Source organism: Saccoglossus kowalevskii, chromosome 11, assembly GCF_978046115.1.
Source record: "Saccoglossus kowalevskii chromosome 11, keSacKowa6.1, whole genome shotgun sequence".
Lineage (NCBI taxonomy): Eukaryota > Metazoa > Hemichordata > Enteropneusta > Harrimaniidae > Saccoglossus > Saccoglossus kowalevskii.
The window spans coordinates 21,037,313-21,057,546 of NC_140651.1; positions in this window are offsets into that span (position 1 = coordinate 21,037,313).

The following is a 20,234-nucleotide window of genomic DNA, read 5'->3' on the forward strand; positions in this document are numbered from 1 at the left end:
AAATGCCGGCCAGCAAATATGAACGACGAAATTTGTGTCACCCTTTACCCCTTTGACCGTTTTGGTGTTTGGTATGTTTTGGTTTCGCATAGATGCGTGCGGCGATATCAGGGATTAACCATCATATATTAAATTATCATACAATTCCCCCCAAAATGGTGTTGTTTCAAAATATACTTTTGACACCCATTCATAGGTTATTCTCACAATTTCAAAATGCATGATGTCGTACTTTATGATGAACTTCCATACCTTGGTGCGGAGACAATATTTGCGTTTGAAAAGGATATACAAAGCTCCCAGGTTTAGCCGAATAACATATGCCATGCTTATAATGGGAGCAGAACGAGAGTATGCCCTTGATAGTTAGTTCGATACTTGGCAGAAACCATGCTGAAAAGACTAACCCCTCTGCGATATATGTAATATTGATTAGTTGAAAAATCGTCATGATTGGTCACCCAAATGTACTTCTTAGTGCTCATCATTTATAGACGATTGATTTTATGTTTTTATAACAGGTATAAGCTGATTATTTTCACTATTCTAGGAGAGAATCTACAGGAGGAGGAGACGGGCACATATTGACATTTGTTTTACTGATGTAAAAGGGCGTAAAGGGTGCTTTATGGGATATTTGTTTTTAATTATTTTCAATCATTATGCGGTGGGCGCGATGTCACGCATCTCGTACATTTCATTTCAGGGATATGACATGACTAAGAACTGATTTGATCATATTGATCTTTCTTTATGGACCGGAAAATTCTATGCACACTAATCTGAATAGATTCCCAGTGTGTTTTTTCTCATTAGCTTTAAAATTGGTTCTCCGAAACATGGTCACAGCGCCTTTGATATTTCCTATGGCCTAAAGCCATATTATACATTTTGACCTTAAAATGGGTGCCCTCACAACCCCAAAATTCACGTCCTGTAATTGTAGAGATCATAATCGACTTTGTTAAATATGTCATCGAATATAACGAGTTGAGCTGTCGGTACATATGATTGTTCAATCCTCACTATCATTGTCATAATCCCACGTCTTTTCATTTATCATTTAAAAGACGATTTCTCAAAAACTACTAGCGCTATTGCGTTAATAGCAATAGTGCGCGTGTTTTTTTGTTTTTTTATCTCTAGCTTACAATGTTGACAATTTGTATTTTATAAATCAAAAATCATATTTTCGTCTTCAATATATTTGATACCTGGTATAAGGTGTCCCCTTGTGGACCTTTATTAGATTTTAACTTTTTGTTATTGTAGTAGAGCCCCGTATAGATGTTATTGACTCAATGAATATATAGACACCACTGCTGACAGGCTATGAGTCTTCCACCTCAATGCATTCTTCAGACAGTTATGAAACAACAGTTTCTCTTTAAGTTATGCTTTATTTGTATCCATCATACCAGTTATGACATGTATACAGACCGAATAGTACTCTGATGGTATAGAATGATTGACTGCAAAAACACAAAAAATAGAATGTCACAAAGTCTCACAAATGTTACAAATACAGCTCCACAACAGCACACAGAAATATATCAACAGTGAAAGCAAAATACACATACTTTTCAGTGAAAACCTTCACGTACATAAAATATCACTCAAACTCAGAAAATGACAGTACAGTATAAATCATTCATGAATCACTGAATAATATTTATTTGTATACTGGCGTCACTGGGCATTCGGTTGTGGTCACTAAGAAAATGCACGATCATCCAACGTGGTTGAAACAAGTTATTACATCATCATCGACACAACGCTGCCGCATGGAGAAATGACTCACAGTGGCAAAGTACTGAAAAGTAGTGGCAAAGTGCTGAAAACTAGTGGAAAAGTACTGAAAAGTAGCCGCAAAGTACTGAAACGTAGTGGCAAAGTACTGAACATTAGTGGCAAAGTGCTGAAAAGTAGTGGCAAAGTAGTGAAAAGTAGTGGCAAATTACTGAAAAGAGTGGCAAAGAACTGAAAAGCAGTGGCAAAGTACGGAAAAGTAATGGCAAAGAGCTGAAAAGTAGTAGAAAGTGCTGAAAAGTAGTGGCAAAGTACTGCAAAGTAGTGGCAAAGTACTGAACAGTAGTGGCAAAGTACTAAAGAGCAGTCGCAAAGTACTGAAAAGTAGTGGCAAAGTGCTGAAAAGTAGTGGCAAAGTGCTGAACAGTAGTGGAAAAGTGCTGAAAAGTAGTGGAAAAGTACTGAAAAAGTAGTGGCAAAGTGCTGAAAAGTAGTGGCAAAGTAATGAAAAGTATGACAAAGTATGGAAAAGTAGTGGCAAAGTGCTGAAAAGTAGTGGCAAAGTGCTGAAAAGCAGTGGCAAAGTAGTGGCAAAGTGCTGAAAAGTAGTGGCAAAGTGCTGAAAAGTAGTGGAAAAGTGCTGAAAAGTAGTGGCAAAGTACTGCAAAGTAGTGGCAAAGTACGGCAAAGTAATGACAAATAACGGCAAAGTAGTGGCAAAGTACTGCAAAGTAGTGGCAAAGTACGACAAAGTACTGTAAAGTAGTGTCAAAGTACTGCAAAGTAGTTGCAAAGTACTACAAAGTAGTAGCAAAGTACTGCAAAGTAGTGGCAAAGTACGGCAAAGTACTGCAAAGTATGGTAAAGTACTGCAAAGTATTGGCAATGAACGGCAAAGTACGGCAAAGTAGTGACAAAGTACGGCAAAGTAGTGGCAAAGTAAGGCAAAGTACTACAAAATGGTGGCAAAGTACGGCAAAGTACTGCAAAGTATGGCAAAGTAGTGGCAAAGTAGTGGCAAAGTAGTGCAAAGTAGTGACAAAGTACGGCAAAGTAGTGGCAAAGTACTGCAAAGTAGTAGCAAAGTACGGCAAAGTAGTGACACAGTACTGCAAAGTATGGCAAAGTATGGCAAAGTATTGGCAATGAACGGCAAAGTACTGCAAAGTAGTGACAAAGTACGGCAAAGTAGTGGCAAAGTAAGGCAAAGTACTACAAAGTGGGGGCAAAGTACGGCAAAGTACTGCAAAGTACGGCAAAGTACTGCAAAGTATGGCAAAGTACTGCAAAGTATTGGCAAAGTACGGCAAAGTAGTGACAAAGTACGGCAAAGTAGTGGCAAAGTAAGGCAAAGTACTACAAAGTGGGGGCAAAGTACGGCAAAGTACTACAAAGTACGGCAAAGTACTGCAAAGTATGGCAAAGTACTGCAAAGTATTGGCAATGTACGGCAAAGTACTGCAAAGTAGTGACAAAGTACGGCAAAGTAGTGGCAAAGTAAGGCAAAGTACTACAAAGTGGTGGCAAAGTACGGCAAAGTACTGCAAAGTATGGCAAAGTACTGCAAAGTATTGGTAATGTACGACAAAGTACTGCAAAGTAGAGGCAAAGTACTGCAAAGTATAGCAAAGTAATGGCAAAATACTGCAAAGTAGTGGCAAAGTACGGCAAAGTACTGCAAAGAAGTGGCAAAGTACTGTAAAGTGGTGGCAAAGTACGGCAAAGTACTGCAAAGTATGGCAAAGTAGTGGCAAAGTAGTGGCAAAGTACTGCAAAGTAGTGACAAAGTACGGCAAAGTAGTGGCAAAGTACTGCAAAGTAGTAGCAAAGTACGGCAAAGTAGTGACAAAGTACTGCAAAGTATGGCAAAGTACTGCAAAGTATTGGCAATGTACGGCAAAGTACTGCAAAGTAGTGACAAAGTACGGCAAAGTAGTGGCAAAGTAAGGCAAAGTACTACAAAGTGGTGGCAAAGTACGGCAAAGTACTGCAAAGTATGGCAAAGTACTGCAAAGTATTGGTAATGTACGACAAAGTACTGCAAAGTAGAGGCAAAGTACTGCAAAGTATAGCAAAGTAATGGCAAAATACTGCAAAGTAGTGGCAAAGTACGGCAAAGTACTGCAAAGAAGTGGCAAAGTACTGTAAAGTGGTGGCAAAGTACGGCAAAGTACTGCAAAGTATGGCAAAGTAGTGGCAAAGTAGTGGCAAAGTACTGCAAAGTAGTGACAAAGTACGGCAAAGTAGTGGCAAAGTACTGCAAAGTAGTAGCAAAGTACGGCAAAGTAGTGACAAAGTACTGCAAAGTATGGCAAAGTACTGCAAAGTATTGGCAATGTACGGCAAAGTACTGCAAAGTAGTGACAAAGTACGGCAAAGTAGTGGCAAAGTAAGGCAAAGTACTACAAAGTGGTGGCAAAGTACGGCAAAGTACTGCAAAGTATGGCAAAGTACTGCAAAGTATTGGTAATGTACGACAAAGTACTGCAAAGTAGAGGCAAAGTACTGCAAAGTATAGCAAAGTAATGGCAAAATACTGCAAAGTAGTGGCAAAGTACGGCAAAGTACTGCAAAGAAGTGGCAAAGTACTGTAAAGTGGTGGCAAAGTACGGCAAAGTACTGCAAAGTATGGCAAAGTAGTGGCAAAGTAGTGGCAAAGTACTGCAAAGTAGTGACAAAGTACGGCAAAGTAGTGGCAAAGTACTGCAAAGTAGTAGCAAAGTACGGCAAAGTAGTGACAAAGTACTGCAAAGTATGGCAAAGTACTGCAAAGTATTGGCAATGTACGGCAAAGTACTGCAAAGTAGTGACAAAGTACGGCAAAGTAGTGGCAAAGTAAGGCAAAGTACTACAAAGTGGTGGCAAAGTACGGCAAAGTACTGCAAAGTATGGCAAAGTACTGCAAAGTATTGGTAATGTACGACAAAGTACTGCAAAGTAGAGGCAAAGTACTGCAAAGTATAGCAAAGTAATGGCAAAATACTGCAAAGTAGTGGCAAAGTACGGCAAAGTACTGCAAAGAAGTGGCAATTTGAAAGTACTGTAAAGTAGTGGCAAAATACTACAAGGAGGTGGCAAAGTAGTGGCGAAGCACTGCAAAGTAGTGGAAAAGTATGGCAAAAAGGTGGCAAAGTACGGCAAAGTAGTGAAAAGTAGTGGCAAAATATGGAAAAGTACTGTAAAGTAGTGAATAGTAGTGGCAAAGTACTGAAAAGTAGTGGCAAGGTAGTGAAAAGAAGTGGCAATGTACTGAAAAGTGGTGGCAAAGTGCTGAACAGTAGTGGCAAAGTGCTGAAAAGTAGTGGCAAAGTGCTGAAAAACAGTGGCAAAATACGGCAAAGTAATGCAAAGTATGGCAAAGTAGTGGCAAACTAGTGTAAAGTGTTGGCAAAGTACTGCAAAGTACTGGAAAGTAATGGCAAAGTAGCGCAAAGTACTGCAAGGTGGTGGCAAAGTACTGCAAATTATAGCAAAGTAATGTCAAAGTACTACAAAGTAGTGGCAAAGTAGTGGCAAAGTGCTGAAAAGTAGTGGCAAAGTGCTGAAAAGTAGTGGAAAAGTGCTGAAAAGTAGTGCAAAGTACTGCAAAGTAGTGGCAAAGTACGGCAAAGTAATGACAAATAACGGCAAAGTAGTGGCAAAGTACAGCAAAGTACTGCAAAGTAGTAGTAAAGTACGGCAAAGCATGGCAAAGTACTGCAAAGTATTGGCAATGAACGGCAAAGTTCTGCAAAGTAGTGACAAAGTACGGCAAAGTAGTGGCAAAGTAAGGCAAAGTACTACAAAGTGGTGGCAAAGTACGGCAAAGTACTGCAAAGTAGTGGCAAAGTACGACAAAGTACTGTAAAGTAGTGTCAAAGTACTGCAAAGTAGTTGCAAAGTACTGCAAAGTAGTGGCAAATTACTGCAAAGTAGTGACAAAGTACGGCAAAGAAGTGGCAAAGTAAGGCAAAGTACTACAAAGTGGTGGCAAAGTACGGCAAAGTATGGCAAAGTAGTGGCAAAGTAGTGGCAAAGTACTGCAAAGTAGTGACAAAGTACGGCAAAGTAGTGGCAAAGTACTGCAAAGTAGTAGCAAAGTATGGCAAAGTAGTGACAAAGTAGTGACAAAGTACGGCAAAGTACGGCAAAGTACTGCAAAGAAGTGGCAAAGTACTGCAAAGTAGTGACAAAGTACGGCAAAGTAGTGGCAAAGTACTGCAAAGTATTGGCAATGTACGGCAAAGTACTGCAAAGTAGTGACAAAGTACGGCAAAGTACGGCAAAGTACTGCAAAGAAGTGGCAAAGTACTGCAAAGTAGTGACAAAGTACTACAAAGAGGTGCAAAGTAGTGGCAAAGTAGTGGCAAAGTATGCCAAAGTAGTGGCAAAGTACGGCAAAGTAGTGGCAAAGTATGGAAAAGTACTGAAAGTAGTGGAAAAGTAGTGAAAAGTAGTGGCAAAATATGGAAAAGTACTGTAAAGTAGTGAATAGTAGTGGCAAAGTACTGAAAAGTAGTGAAAAGTAGTGGCAATGTGCTGAAAAGTGGTGGCCAAGTGCTGAAAAGTAGTGGCAAAGTGCCGAACAGTAGTGGAAAAGTGCTGAAAAGCAGTGGCAAAGTACTGCGAAGTAGTTGCAAAGTACTGAAAAGTAGTGGCAAAATACGGCAAAGTAATGCAAAGTAGTGGCAAAGTACGGCAAAGTAGTGGCAAAGTACTGCAATATATGGCAAAGTACGGCAAAGTACTACAAAGTGGTGGCAATGTACTGCAAAGTGGTGGCAAAGTACGGCAACGTACTGCAAGGAAGTGGCAAAGTACGGCAAAGTAGTGGCAACGTATGGCAAAGTACTACAAAGTGGTGGCAATGTACTGCAAAGTGGTGGCAAAGTACTACAAAGAGGTGGCAAAGTAGTGGCAAAGTACTGCAAAGTAGTGCCAAAGTACAGCAAACTAGTGGCAAAGTATGGTAAAGTACTGAAAGTAGTGGCAAAATATGGAAAAGTACTGTAAAGTCGAGAATAGTAGTGGCAAAGTACTGAAAAGTAGTGGCAAAGTAACGAAAAGTAGTGGCATAGAACTGAAAAGTAGTGGCAAAGTGCTGAAAAGTAGTGGCAAAGTGCTGAAAAGTAGTGGCAAAGTGCTGAAAAGCAGTGGCAAAGTACGGCAAAGTAATGCAAAGTAGTGGCAAAGTACGGCAAAGTAATGGTAAAGTACTGCAAAGTATGGCAAAGTAGTGGCAAACTAGTGTGAAGTATTGGCAAAGTACTGCAAAGCACTGCAAAGTAATGGCAAAGTAGGGCAAAGTAGTGGCAGAGTACTGCAAAGTGGTGGCAAAGTACTGCAAAGTATAGCAAAGTAATGGCAAAGTACTGCAAAGTAGTGGCAAAGTACGGCAAAGTACTGCAATGAAGTGGCAAAGTACTGCAAAGTAGTGGCAAAGTACTACAAAGAGGTGCAAAGTAGTGGCAAAGTACGGCAAAGTAGTGGCAAAGTATGGCAAAGTACTGAAAGTAGTGGCAAAGTAGTGAAAAGTAGTGGCAAAATATGGAAAAGTACTGTAAAGTAGTGAATAGTAGTGGCAAAATAGTGAGAAGTAGTGGCAAAGTGCTGAAAAGTGGTGGCAATGTGCTGAAAAGTAGTGGCAAAGTGCTGAACAGTAGTGGAAAAGTGCTGAAAAGCAGTGGCAAAGTACTGCGAAGTAGTTGCAAAGTACTGAAAAGTAGTGGCAAAGTACGGCAAAGTAATGCAAAGTAGTGGCAAAGTACTGCAATATATGCCAAAGTACGGCAAAGTACTACAAAGTGATGGCAATGTACTGCAAAGTGGAAGCAAAGCACGGCAAAGTACTGCAAAGAAGTGGCAAAGTACGGCAAAGTAGTGGCAAAGTACGGCAAAGTACTACAAAGTGGTGGTAATGTACTGCAAAGTGGTGGCAAAGTACTGCAAAGTACTACAAAAAAGTGGCAAAGTACTGCAAATTAGTAGCAAAGTACTACAAAGAGGTGGCAAAGTAGTGGCAAAGTACCGCAAAGTGCTGAAAAGTGGTGGCAATGTGCTGAAAAGTAGTGGCAAAGTGCTGAACAGTAGTGGAAAAGTGCTGAAAAGCAGTGGCAAAGTACTGCGAAGTAGTTGCAAAGTACTGAAAAGTAGTGGCAAAGTACGGCAAAGTAATGCAAAGTAGTGACAAAGTACGGCAAAGTAGTGGCAAAGTACTGCAATATATGGCAAAGTACGGCAAAGTACTACAAAGTGGTGGCAATGTACTGCAAAGTGGTAGCAAAGCACGGCAAAGTACTGCAAAGAAGTGGCAAAGTACGGCAAAGTAGTGGCAAAGTACGGCAAAGTACTACAAAGTGGTGGTAATGTACTGCAAAGTGGTGGCAAAGTACTGCAAAGTACTACAAAAAAGTGGCAAAGTACTGCAAATTAGTAGCAAAGTACTACAAAGAGGTGGCAAAGTAGTGGCAAAGTACCGCAAAGTACTACAAAGTGGTGGCAATGTAATGCAAAGTGGTGGCAAAGTACGGCAAAGTAGTGGCAAAGTACGGCAAAGTAGTGGCAAAGATGGCAAAGTAATGAAAGTAGTGGCAATGTAGTGATAAGTAGTGGCAGAGTATGGAAAAGTACTGTAAAGTAGTGAAAAGTAGTGGTAAAGTACTGAAAAGTGGTGGCAAAGTGCTGAAAAGTAGTGGCAAAGTGATGAACAGTAGTGGAAAAGTGCTGAAAAGCAGTGGCAAAGTACTGCAAAGTAGTTGCAAAGTACTGAAAAGAAGTGGCAAAGTACGGCAAAGTAATGCAAAGCAGTGGCAAAGTACTGCAAAGTATGGCAAAGTACGGCAAAGTACTGCAAAGAAGTGGCAATGTACTGCAAATTAGTAGCAAAGTACTACAAAGAGGTGGCAAAGTAGTGGCAAAGTATGGCAAAGTACTGAAAGTAGTGGCAAAGTATGGAAACATACTGTAAAGTAGTGAATAGTAATGGCAAAGTACTGAAAAGTAGTTGCAAAGTAGTGAAAAGTAGTGGAAAGTACTGAAAAGTGGAGGCAAAGTGCTGAAAAGTAGTGGCAAAGTGCTGAAAAGCAGTGGCAAAGTACTGCGAAGTAGTTGTAAAGTACTGAAAAGTAGTGGCAAAGTACGGCAAAGTAATGCAAAGTAGTGGCAAAGTACGGCAAACTAGTGGCAAAGTATGGTAAAGTACTGAAAGTAGTGGCAAAATATGGAAAAGTACTGTAAAGTCGAGAATAGTAGTGGCAAAGTACTGAAAAGTAGTGGCAAAGTAATGAAAAGTAGTGGCAAAGAACTGAAAAGTAGTGGCAAAGTGCTGAAAAGTAGTGGCAAAGTGCTGAAAAGTAGTGGCAAAGTGCTGAAAAGCAGTGGCAAAGTACGGCAAAGTAATGCAAAGTAGTGGCAAAGTACGGCAAAGTAATGCTAAAGTACTGCAAAGTATGGCAAAGTAGTGGCAAACTAGTGTGAAGTATTGGCAAAGTACTGCAAAGCACTGCAAAGTAATGGCAAAGTAGGGCAAAGTAGTGGCAAAGTACTGCAAAGTGGTGGCAAAGTACTGCAAAGTATAGCAAAGTAATGGCAAAGTACTGCAAAATAGTGGCAAAGTACTACAAAGAGGTGCAAAGTAGTGGCAAAGTATGGCAATGTAGTGGCAAAGTACGGCAAAGTAGTGGCAAAGTATGGCAAAGTACTGAAAGTAGTGGCAAAGTAGTGAAAAGTAGTGGCAAAATATGGAAAAGTACTGTAAAGTAGTGGCAAAGTAGTGAAAAGTAGTGGCAAAGTATGGAAACATACTGTAAAGTAGTGAATAGCAGTGGCAAAGTACCGAAAAGTAGTTGCAAAGTAGTGAAAAGTAGTGGAAAGTACTGAAAAGTGGAGGCAAAGTGCTGAAAAGTAGTGGCAAAGTGCTGAAAAGCAGTGGCAAAGTACTGCGAAGTAGTTGTAAAGTACTGAAAAGTAGTGGCAAAGTACGGCAAAGTAATGCAAAGTAGTGGCAAAGTACGGCAAAGTAGTGGCAAAGTACTGCAAAGTATGGCAAAGTAGTGCCAAACTAGTGCAAAGTATTGGAAAAGTACGGCAAAGTACTGCAAAGTAATGGCAAATTATGGCAAATTAGTGGCAAAGTACGGCAAAGTACTACAAAGTGGTGGCAAAGTACGGCAAAGTACTGCAAAGTAGTGCCAATGTACTGCAAAATGGTGGCAAAGTAGGCAAAGTACTGCAAACAAGTGGCAAAGTAGTGGCAAAGTACTACAAAGTGGTGGCAATGTACTGCAAAGTGGTGGCAAAGTACAGCAAAGTACTGCAAAGAAGTGGCAAAGTACTGCAAATTAGTAGCAAAGTACTACAAAGAGGTGGCAAAGTACGGCAAAGTAGTGGCAAAGTACGGCAAAGTAGTGGCAAAGTATGGCAAAGTACTGAAAGTTGTGGCAAAGTAGTGAAAAGTAGTGGCAAAATATGGAAAAGTACTGTAAAGTAGTGAATAGTAGTGGCAAAGTACTGAAAAGTAGTGAAAAGTAGTGTTAAAGTACTGAAAAGTGGTGGCAAAGTGCTGAAAAGTAGTGGCAATGTACTACAAAGTGGTGGCTAAATACGGCAAAGTACTGCAAAGAAGTGGCAATGTACTGCAAATTCGTAGCAAAGTACTACAAAGAGGTGGCAAAGTAGTGGCAAAGTACTGCAAAGTAGTGGTAAAGTACGGCAAAGTAGTGGCAAAGTACGGCAAAGTAGTGGCAAAGTATGGCAAAGTACTGAAAGTAGTGGCAAAGTAGTGAAAAGTAGTGGCAAATTATGGAAAAGTACTGAAAAGTAGTGAATAGTAGTGGCAAAGTGCTGAAAAGTAGTGGCAAAGTAGTGAAAAGTAGTGGAAAAGTGCTGAAAAGTAGTGGCAAACTACTGCAAAGTAGTGGCAAAGTACGGCAAAGTAATGACAAATAACGGCAAAGTAGTGGCAAAGTACTGCAAAGTAGTGGCAAAGTACGACAAAGTACTGTAAAGTAGTGTCAAAGTACTGCAAAGTAGTTGCAAAGTACTGCAAAGTAGTGGCAAAGTACTGCAAAGTAGTGACAAAGTACGGCAAAGTAGTAGCAAAGTACGGCAAAGTACTGCAAAGTAGTAGTAAAGTACGGCAAAGTATGGCAAAGTACTGCAAAGTATTGGCAATGAATGGCAAAGTACTGCAAAGTAGTGTCAAAGTACGGCAAAGTAGTGGCAAAGTAAGGCAAAGTACTACAAAGTGGTGGCAAAATACGGCAAAGTACTGCAAAGTATGGCAAAGTAGTGGCAAAGCAGTGGCAAAGTACTGCAAAGTAGTGACAAAGTACGGCAAAGTAGTGGCAAAGTACTGCAAAGTAGTAGCAAAGTACGGCAAAGTAGTGACAAAGTACTGCAAAGTATGGCAAAGTACTGCAAAGTATTGGCAATGTACGGCAAAGTACTGCAAAGTAGTGACAAAGTACGGCAAAGTAGTGGCAAAGTAAGGCAAAGTACTACAAAGTGGTGGCAAAGTACGGCAAAGTACTGCAAAGTATGGCAAAGTACTGCAAAGTATTGGTAATGTACGACAAAGTACTGCAAAGTAGAGGCAATGTACTGCAAAGTATAGCAAAGTAATGGCAAAATACTGCAAAGTAGTGGCAAAGTAGGCAAAGTACTGCAAAGAAGTGGCAAAGTACTGTAAAGTAGTGGCAAAATACTACAAAGAGGTGGCAAAGTAGTGGCGAAGCACTGCAAAGTAGTGGAAATGTATGGCAAAAAGGTGGCAAAGTACGGCAAAGTAGTGGCAAAGTATGGCAAAGTACTGAAAGTAGTGGCAAAGTAGTGAAAAGTAGTGGCGAAATATGGAAAAGTACTGTAAAGTAGTGAATAGTAGTGGCAAAGTACTGAAAAGGAGTGGCAATGTAGTGAAAAGTAGTGGCAAAGTACTGAAAAGTGGTGGCAAAGTGCTGAACAGTTGTGGCAAAGTGCTGAAAAGTAGTGGCAAAGTGCTGAAAAACAGTGGCAAAATACGGCAAAGTAATGCAAAGTATGGCAAAGTAGTGGCAAACTAGTGTAAAGTGTTGGTAAAGTACTGGAAAGTAATGGCAAAGTAGCGCAAAGTACTGCAAGGTGGTGGCAAATTACTGCAAAGTATAGCAAAGTAATGGCAAAGTACTGCAAAGTAGTGGCAAAGTACGGCAAAGTACTGCAAAGAATTGGCAATGTACTGCAAAGTAGTGACAAAGTACTACAACGAGGTGCAAAGTAGTGGCAAAGTAGTGGCAAAGTATGCCAAAGTAGTGGCAAAGTAAGGCAAAGTAGTGGCAAAGTATGGAAAAGTACTGAAAGTAGTGGAAAAGTAGTGAAAAGTAGTGGCAAAATATGGAAAAGTACTGAAAAGTAGTGAAAAGTAGTGGCAATGTGCTGAAAAGTGGTGGCCAAGTGCTGAAAAGTAGTGGCAAAGTGCTGAACAGTAGTGGCAAAGTGCTGAAAAGCAGTGGCAAAGTACTGCGAAGTAGTTGCAAAGTACTGAAAAGTAGTGGCAAAGTACGGCAAAGTAATGCAAAGTAGTGGCAAAGTACGGCAAAGTAGTGGCAAAGTACTGCAATATATGGCAAAGTACGGCAAAGTACTACAAAGTGGTGGCAATGTACTGCAAAGTGGTGGCAAAGTACGGCAAAGTACTGCAAGGAAGTGGCAAAGTACGGCAAAGTAGTGGCAACGTACGGCAAAGTACTACAAAGTGGTGGCAATGTACTGCAAAGTGGTGGCAAAGTACTACAAAGAGGTGGCAAAGTAGTGGCAAAGTACTGCAAAGTAGTGCCAAAGTATGGCAAACTAGTGGCAAAGTATGGTAAAGTACTGAAAGTAGTGGCAAAATATGGAAAAGTACTGTAAAGTAGTGAATAGTAGTGGCAAAGTACTGAAAAGTAGTGGCAATGTAATGAAAAGTAGTTGCAAAGAACTGAAAAGTGGTGGCAAAGTGCTGAAAAGTAGTGACAAAGTGCTGAAAAGTAGTGGCAAAGTGCTGAAAAGCAGTGGCAAAGTACGGCAAAGTAATGGAAAGTAGTGGCAAAGTACGGCAAAGTAATGGTAAAGTACTGCAAAGTATGGCAAAGTAGTGGCAAACTAGTGTAAAGTATTGGCAAAGTACTGCAAAGTACTGCAAAGTAATGGCAAAGTAGGGCAAAGTAGTGCAAAGTACTGCAAAGTAGTGGCAAAGTACGGCAAAGTACTGCAATGAAGTGGCAAAGTACTGCAAAGTAGTGGCAAAGTACTACAAAGAGGTGCAAAGTAGTGGCAAAGTATGACAATGTAGTGGCAAAGTACGGCAAAGTAGTGGCAAAGTATGACAAAGTACTGAAAGTAGTGGCAAAGTAGTGAAAAGTAGTGGCAAAATATGGAAAAGTACTGTAAAGTAGTGAATAGTAGTGGCAAAGTACTGAAAAGTAGTGGCAAAATAGTGATAAGTAGTGGCAAAGTGCTGAAAAGTGGAGGCCAAGTGCTGAAAAGTAGTGGCAAAGTGCTGAACAGTAGTAGAAAAGTGCTGAAAAGCAGTGGCAAAGTACTGCAAAGAGGTTGCAAAGTACGGCAAAGTAGTGGCAAAGTACGGCAAAGTAGTGGCAAAGTATGGCAAAGTACTGAAAGTTGTGGCAAAGTAGTGAAAAGTAGTGGCAAAGTATGGAAAAGTACTGTAAAGTAGTGAATAGTAGTGGCAAAGTACTGAAAAGTAGTGTTAAAGTACTGAAAAGTGGTGGCAAAGTGCTGAAAAGTAGTGGCAATGTACTACAAAGTGGTGGCTAAATACGGCAAAGTACTGCAAAGAAGTGGCAATGTACTGCAAATTAGTAGCAAAGTACTACAAAGAGGTGGAAAAGTAGTGGCAAAGTACTGCAAAGTAGTGGTAAAGTACGGCAAAGTAGTGGCAAAGTACTGCAAAGTAGTGGCAAAGTATGGCAAAGTACTGAAAGTAGTGGCAAAGTAGTGAAAAGTAGTGGCAAAGTATGGAAAAGTACTGAAAAGTAGTGAATAGTAGTGGCAAAGTGCTGAAAAGTAGTGGCAAATTAGTGAAAAGTAGTGGAAAAGTGCTGAAAAGTAGTGGCAAAGTACTGCAAAGTAGTGGCAAAGTACGGCAAAGTAATGACAAATAACGGCAAAGTAGTGGCAAAGTACTGCAAAGTAGAGGCAAAGTACGACAAAGTACTGTAAAGTAGTGTCAAAGTACTGCAAAGTAGTTGCAAAGTACTGCAAAGTAGTGGCAAAGTACTGCAAAGTAGTGACAAAGTACGGCAAAGTAGTAGCAAAGTACGGCAAAGTACTGCAAAGTAGTAGTAAAGTACGGCAAAGTAGTAGCAAAGTACGGCAAAGTACTGCAAAGTAGTAGTAAAGTACGGCAAAGTATGGCAAAGTACTGCAAATTATTGGCAATGAACGGCAAAGTACTGCAAAGTAGTGTCAAAGTACGGCAAAGTAGTGGCAAAGTAAGGCAAAGTACTACAAAGTGGTGGCAAAATACGGCAAAGTACTGCAAAGTATGGCAAAGTAGTGGCAAAGCAGTGGCAAAGTACTGCAAAGTAGTGACAAAGTACGGCAAAGTAGTGGCAAAGTACTACAAAGTAGTAGCAAAGTACGGCAAAGTAGTGGCAAAGTAAGGCAAAGTACTACAAAGTGGTGGCAAAGTACGGCAAAGTACTGCAAAGTATGGCAAAGTACTGCAAAGTATTGGTAATGTACGACAAAGTACTGCAAAGTAGAGGCAATGTACTGCAAAGTATAGCAAAGTAATGGCAAAATACTGCAAAGTAGTGGCAAAGTAGGCAAAGTACTGCAAAGAAGTGGCAAAGTACTGTAAAGTAGTGGCAAAATACTACAAAGAGGTGGCAAAGTAGTGGCGAAGCACTGCAAAGTAGTGGAAATGTATGGCAAAAAGGTGGCAAAGTACGGCAAAGTAGTGGCAAAGTATGGCAAAGTACTGAAAGTAGTGGCAAAGTAGTGAAAAGTAGTGGCAAAATATGGAAAAGTACTGTAAAGTAGTGAATAGTAGTGGCAAAGTACTGAAAAGTAGTGGCAATGTAGTGAAAAGTAGTGGCAAAGTACTGAAAAGTGGTGGCAAAGTGCTGAACAGTAGTGGCAAAGTGCTGAAAAGTAGTGGCAAAGTGCTGAAAAACAGTGGCAAAATACGGCAAAGTAATGCAAAGTATGGCAAAGTAGTGGCAAACTAGTGAAAAGTGTTGGCAAAGTACTGGAAAGTAATGGCAAAGTAGCGCAAAGTACTGCAAGGTGGTGGCAAATTACTGCAAAGTATAGCAAAGTAATGGCAAAGTACTGCAAAGTAGTGGCAAAGTACGGCAAAGTACTGCAAAGAATTGGCAATGTACTGCAAAGTAGTGACAAAGTACTACAACGAGGTGCAAAGTAGTGGCAAAGTAGTGGCAAAGTATGCCAAAGTAGTGGCAAAGTACGGCAAAGTAGTGGCAAAGTATGGAATAGTACTGAAAGTAGTGGAAAAGTAGTGAAAAGTAGTGGCAAAATATGGAAAAGTACTGTAAAGTAGTGAATAGTAGTGGCAAAGTACTGAAAAGTAGTGGCAATGTATGGCAAAAAGGTGGCAAAGTACGGCAAAGTAGTGGCAAAGTATGGCAAAGTACTGAAAGTAGTGGCAAAGTAGTGAAAAGTAGTGGCAAAATAAGGAAAAGTACTGTAAAGTAGTGAATAGTAGTGGCAAAGTACTGAAAAGTAGTGACAATGTAGTGAAAAGTAGTGGCAAAGTACTGAAAAGTGGTGGCAAAGTGCTGAACAGTAGTGGCAAAGTGCTGAAAAGTAGTGGCAAAGTGCTGAAAAACAGTGGCAAAATACGGCAAAGTAATGCAAAGTATGGCAAAGTAGTGGCAAACTAGTGAAAAGTGTTGGCAAAGTACTGGAAAGTAATTGCAAAGTAGCGCAAAGTACTGCAAGGTGGTGGCAAATTACTGCAAAGTATAGCAAAGTAATGGCAAAGTACTGCAAAGTAGTGGCAAAGTACGGCAAAGTACTGCAAAGAATTGGCAATGTACTGCAAAGTAGTGACAAAGTACTACAACGAGGTGCAAAGTAGTGGCAAAGTAGTGGCAAAGTATGCCAAAGTAGTGGCAAAGTACGGCAAAGTAGTGGCAAAGTATGGAATAGTACTGAAAGTAGTGGAAAAGTAGTGAAAAGTAGTGGCAAAATATGGAAAAGTACTGTAAAGTAGTGAATAGTAGTGGCAAAGTACTGAAAAGTAGTGAAAAGTAGTGGCAATGTGCTGAAAAGTGGTGGCCAAGTGCTGAAAAGTAGTGGCAAGGTGCTGAACAGTAGTGGCAAAGTGCTGAAAAGCAGTGGCAAAGTACTGCAAAGTAGTTGCAAAGTACAGAAAAGTAGTGCAAAGTACGGCAAAGTAATGCAAAGTAGTGGCAAAGTACGGCAAAGTAGTGGCAAAGTACTGCAATATATGGCAAAGTACGGCAAAGTACTACAAAGTGGTGGCAATGTACTGCAAAGTGGTGGCAAAGTACGGCAAAGTACTGCAAGGAAGTGGCAAAGTACGGCAAAGTAGTGGCAACGTACGGCAAAGTACTACAAAGTGGTGGCAATGTACTGCAAAGTGGTGGCAAAGTACTACAAAGAGGTGGCAAAGTAGTGGCAAAGTACTGCAAAGTAGTGCCAAAGTACGGCAAACAAGTGGCAAAGTATGGTAAAGTACTGTAAAGTAGTGAATAGTAGTGGCAAAGTACTGAAAAGTAGTGGCAAAGTAATGAAAAGTAGTTGCAAAGAACTGAAAAGTGGTGGCAAAGTGCTGAAAAGTAGTGGCAAAGTGCTGAAAAGTAGTGGCAAAGTGCTGAAAAGCAGTGGCAAAGTACGGCAAAGTAATGGAAAGTAGTGGCAAAGTACGGCAAACTAATGGTAAAGTACTGCAAAGTACGGCAAAGTAGTGGCAAACTAGTGTAAAATATTGGCAAAGTACTGCAAAGTACTGCAAAGTAATGGCAAAGTAGGGCAAAGTAGTGGCAAAGTACTGCAAAGTAGTGGCAAAGTACGGCAAAGTACTGCAATGAAGTGGAAAAGTACTGCAAAGTAGTGGCAAAGTACTACAAAGAGGAGCAAAGTAGTGACAAAGTATGACAATGTAGTGGCAAAGTACGGCAAAGTAGTGGCAAAGTATGACAAAGTACTGAAAGTAGTGGCAAAGTAGTGAAAAGTAGTGGCAAAATATGGAAAAGTACTGTAAAGTAGTGAATAGTAGTGGCAAAGTACTGAAAAGTAGTGGCAAAATAGTGATAAGTAGTGGCAAAGTGCTGAAAAGTGGTGGCCAAGTGCTGAAAAGTAGTGGCAAAGTGCTGAACAGTAGTAGAAAAGTGCTGAAAAGCAGTGGCAAAGTACTGCAAAGTAGTTGCAAAGTACTGAAAAGAAGTGACAAAGTACGGCAAAGTAATGCAAAGTAGTGGCAAAGTACTGCAAAGTATGGCAAAGTACGGCAAAGTACTACAAAGTGGTGGCAATGTACTGCAAAGTAGTAGCAAAGCACGGCAAAGTACTGCAAAGAAGTGGCAAAGTACGGCAAAGTAGTGGCAAAGTACGGCAAAGTACTACAAGGTGGTGGTAATGTACTGCAAAGTGGTGGCAAAGTACGGCAAAGTACTGCAAAAAAGTGGCAAAGTACTGCAAATTAGTAGCAAAGTACTACAAAGAGGTGCCAAAGTAGTGGCAAAGTACTGCAAAGTACTACAAAGTGGTGGCAATGTACTGCAAAGTGGTGGCAAAGTACGGCAAAGTAGTGGGAAAGTACGGCAAAGTAGTGGCAAAGTATGGCAAAGTAATGAAAGTAGTGGCAATGTAGTGAAAAGTAGTGGCAGAATATGGAAAAGTACTGTAAAGTAGTGAAAAGTAGTGGTAAAGTACTGAAAAGTGGTGGCAAAGTGCTGAACAGTAGTGGAAAAGTGCTGAAAAGCAGTGGCAAAGTACTGCAAAGTAGTTGCAAAGTAGTGAAAAGTAGTGGCAAAGTATGGAAACATACTGTAAAGTAGTGAATAGTAGTGGCAAAGTACTGAAAAGTAGTGGCAAAGTAATGAAAAGTAGTTGCAAAGAACTGAAAAGTGGTGGCAAAGTGCTGAAAAGTAGTGGCAAAGTGCTGAAAAGTAGTGGCAAAGTGCTGAAAAGCAGTGGCAAAGTACGGCAAAGTAATGGAAAGTAGTGGCAAAGTACGGCAAACTAATGGTAAAGTACTGCAAAGTACGGCAAAGTAGTGGCAAACTAGTGTAAAATATTGGCAAAGTACTGCAAAGTACTGCAAAGTAATGGCAAAGTAGGGCAAAGTAGTGGCAAAGTACTGCAAAGTAGTGGCAAAGTACGGCAAAGTACTGCAATGAAGTGGAAAAGTACTGCAAAGTAGTGGCAAAGTACTACAAAGAGGAGCAAAGTAGTGACAAAGTATGACAATGTAGTGGCAAAGTACGGCAAAGTAGTGGCAAAGTATGACAAAGTACTGAAAGTAGTGGCAAAGTAGTGAAAAGTAGTGGCAAAATATGGAAAAGTACTGTAAAGTAGTGAATAGTAGTGGCAAAGTACTGAAAAGTAGTGGCAAAATAGTGATAAGTAGTGGCAAAGTGCTGAAAAGTGGTGGCCAAGTGCTGAAAAGTAGTGGCAAAGTGCTGAACAGTAGTAGAAAAGTGCTGAAAAGCAGTGGCAAAGTACTGCAAAGTAGTTGCAAAGTACTGAAAAGAAGTGACAAAGTACGGCAAAGTAATGCAAAGTAGTGGCAAAGTACTGCAAAGTATGGCAAAGTACGGCAAAGTACTACAAAGTGGTGGCAATGTACTGCAAAGTAGTAGCAAAGCACGGCAAAGTACTGCAAAGAAGTGGCAAAGTACGGCAAAGTAGTGGCAAAGTACGGCAAAGTACTACAAGGTGGTGGTAATGTACTGCAAAGTGGTGGCAAAGTACGGCAAAGTACTGCAAAAAAGTGGCAAAGTACTGCAAATTAGTAGCAAAGTACTACAAAGAGGTGCCAAAGTAGTGGCAAAGTACTGCAAAGTACTACAAAGTGGTGGCAATGTACTGCAAAGTGGTGGCAAAGTACGGCAAAGTAGTGGGAAAGTACGGCAAAGTAGTGGCAAAGTATGGCAAAGTAATGAAAGTAGTGGCAATGTAGTGAAAAGTAGTGGCAGAATATGGAAAAGTACTGTAAAGTAGTGAAAAGTAGTGGTAAAGTACTGAAAAGTGGTGGCAAAGTGCTGAACAGTAGTGGAAAAGTGCTGAAAAGCAGTGGCAAAGTACTGCAAAGTAGTTGCAAAGTAGTGAAAAGTAGTGGCAAAGTATGGAAACATACTGTAAAGTAGTGAATAGTAGTGGCAAAGTACTGAAAAGTAGTGGCAAAGTAGTGAAAAGTAGTGGAAAGTTCTGAAAAGTGGAGGCAAAGTGTTGAAAAGTAGTGGCAAAGTGCTGAAAAGCAGTGGCAAAGTACTGCGAAGTAGTTGTAAAGTACTGAAAAGTAGTGGCAAAGTACGGCAAAGTAATGCAAAGTAGTGGCAAAGTACGGCAAAGTAGTGGCAAAGTACTGCAAAGTATGGCAAAGTAGTGCCAAACTAGTGCAAAGTATTGGAAAAGTACGGCAAAGTACTGCAAAGTAATGGCAAATTATGGCAAAGTAGTGGCAAAGTACGGCAAAGTACTACAAAGTGGTGGCAAAGTACGGCAAAGTACTGCAAAGTAGTGCCAATGTACTGCAAAGTGGTGGCAAAGTAGGCAAAGTACTGCAAACAAGTGGCAAAGTAGTGGCAAAGTACTACAAAGTGGTGGCAATGTACTGCAAAGTGGTGGCAAACTACGGCAAAGTACTGCAAAGAAGTGGCAAAGTACTGCAAATTAGTAGCAAAGTACTACAAAGAGGTGGCAAAGTACGGCAAAGTAGTGGCAAAGTACGGCAAAGTAGTGGCAAAGTATGGCAAAGTACTGAAAGTTGTGGCAAAGTAGTGAAAAGTAGTGGCAAAGTATGGAAAAGTACTGTAAAGTAGTGAATAGTAGTGGCAAAGTACTGAAAAGTAGTGAAAAGTAGTGTTAAAATACTGAAAAGTGGTGGCAAAGTGATGAAAAGTAGTGGCAATGTACTACAAAGTGGTGGCAAAATACGGCAAAGTACTGCAAAGAAGTGGCAATGTACTGCAAATTAGTAGCAAAGTACTACAAAGAGGTGGCAAAGTAGTGGCAAAGTACTGCAAAGTAGTGGTAAAGTACGGCAAAGTAGTGGCAAAGTACGGCAAAGTAGTGGCAAAGTATGGCAAAGTACTGAAAGTAGTGACAAAGTAGTGAAAAGTAGTGGCAAAGTATGGAAAAATACTGAAAAGTAGTGAATAGTAGTGGCAAAGTGCTGAAAAGTAGTGGCAAAGTAGTGAAAAGTAGTGGAAAAGTGCTGAAAAGTAGTGGCAAAGTACTGCAACGTAGTGGCAAAGTACGGCAAAGTAATGACTAATAACGGCAAAGTAGTGACAAAGTACTGCAAAGTAGTGGCA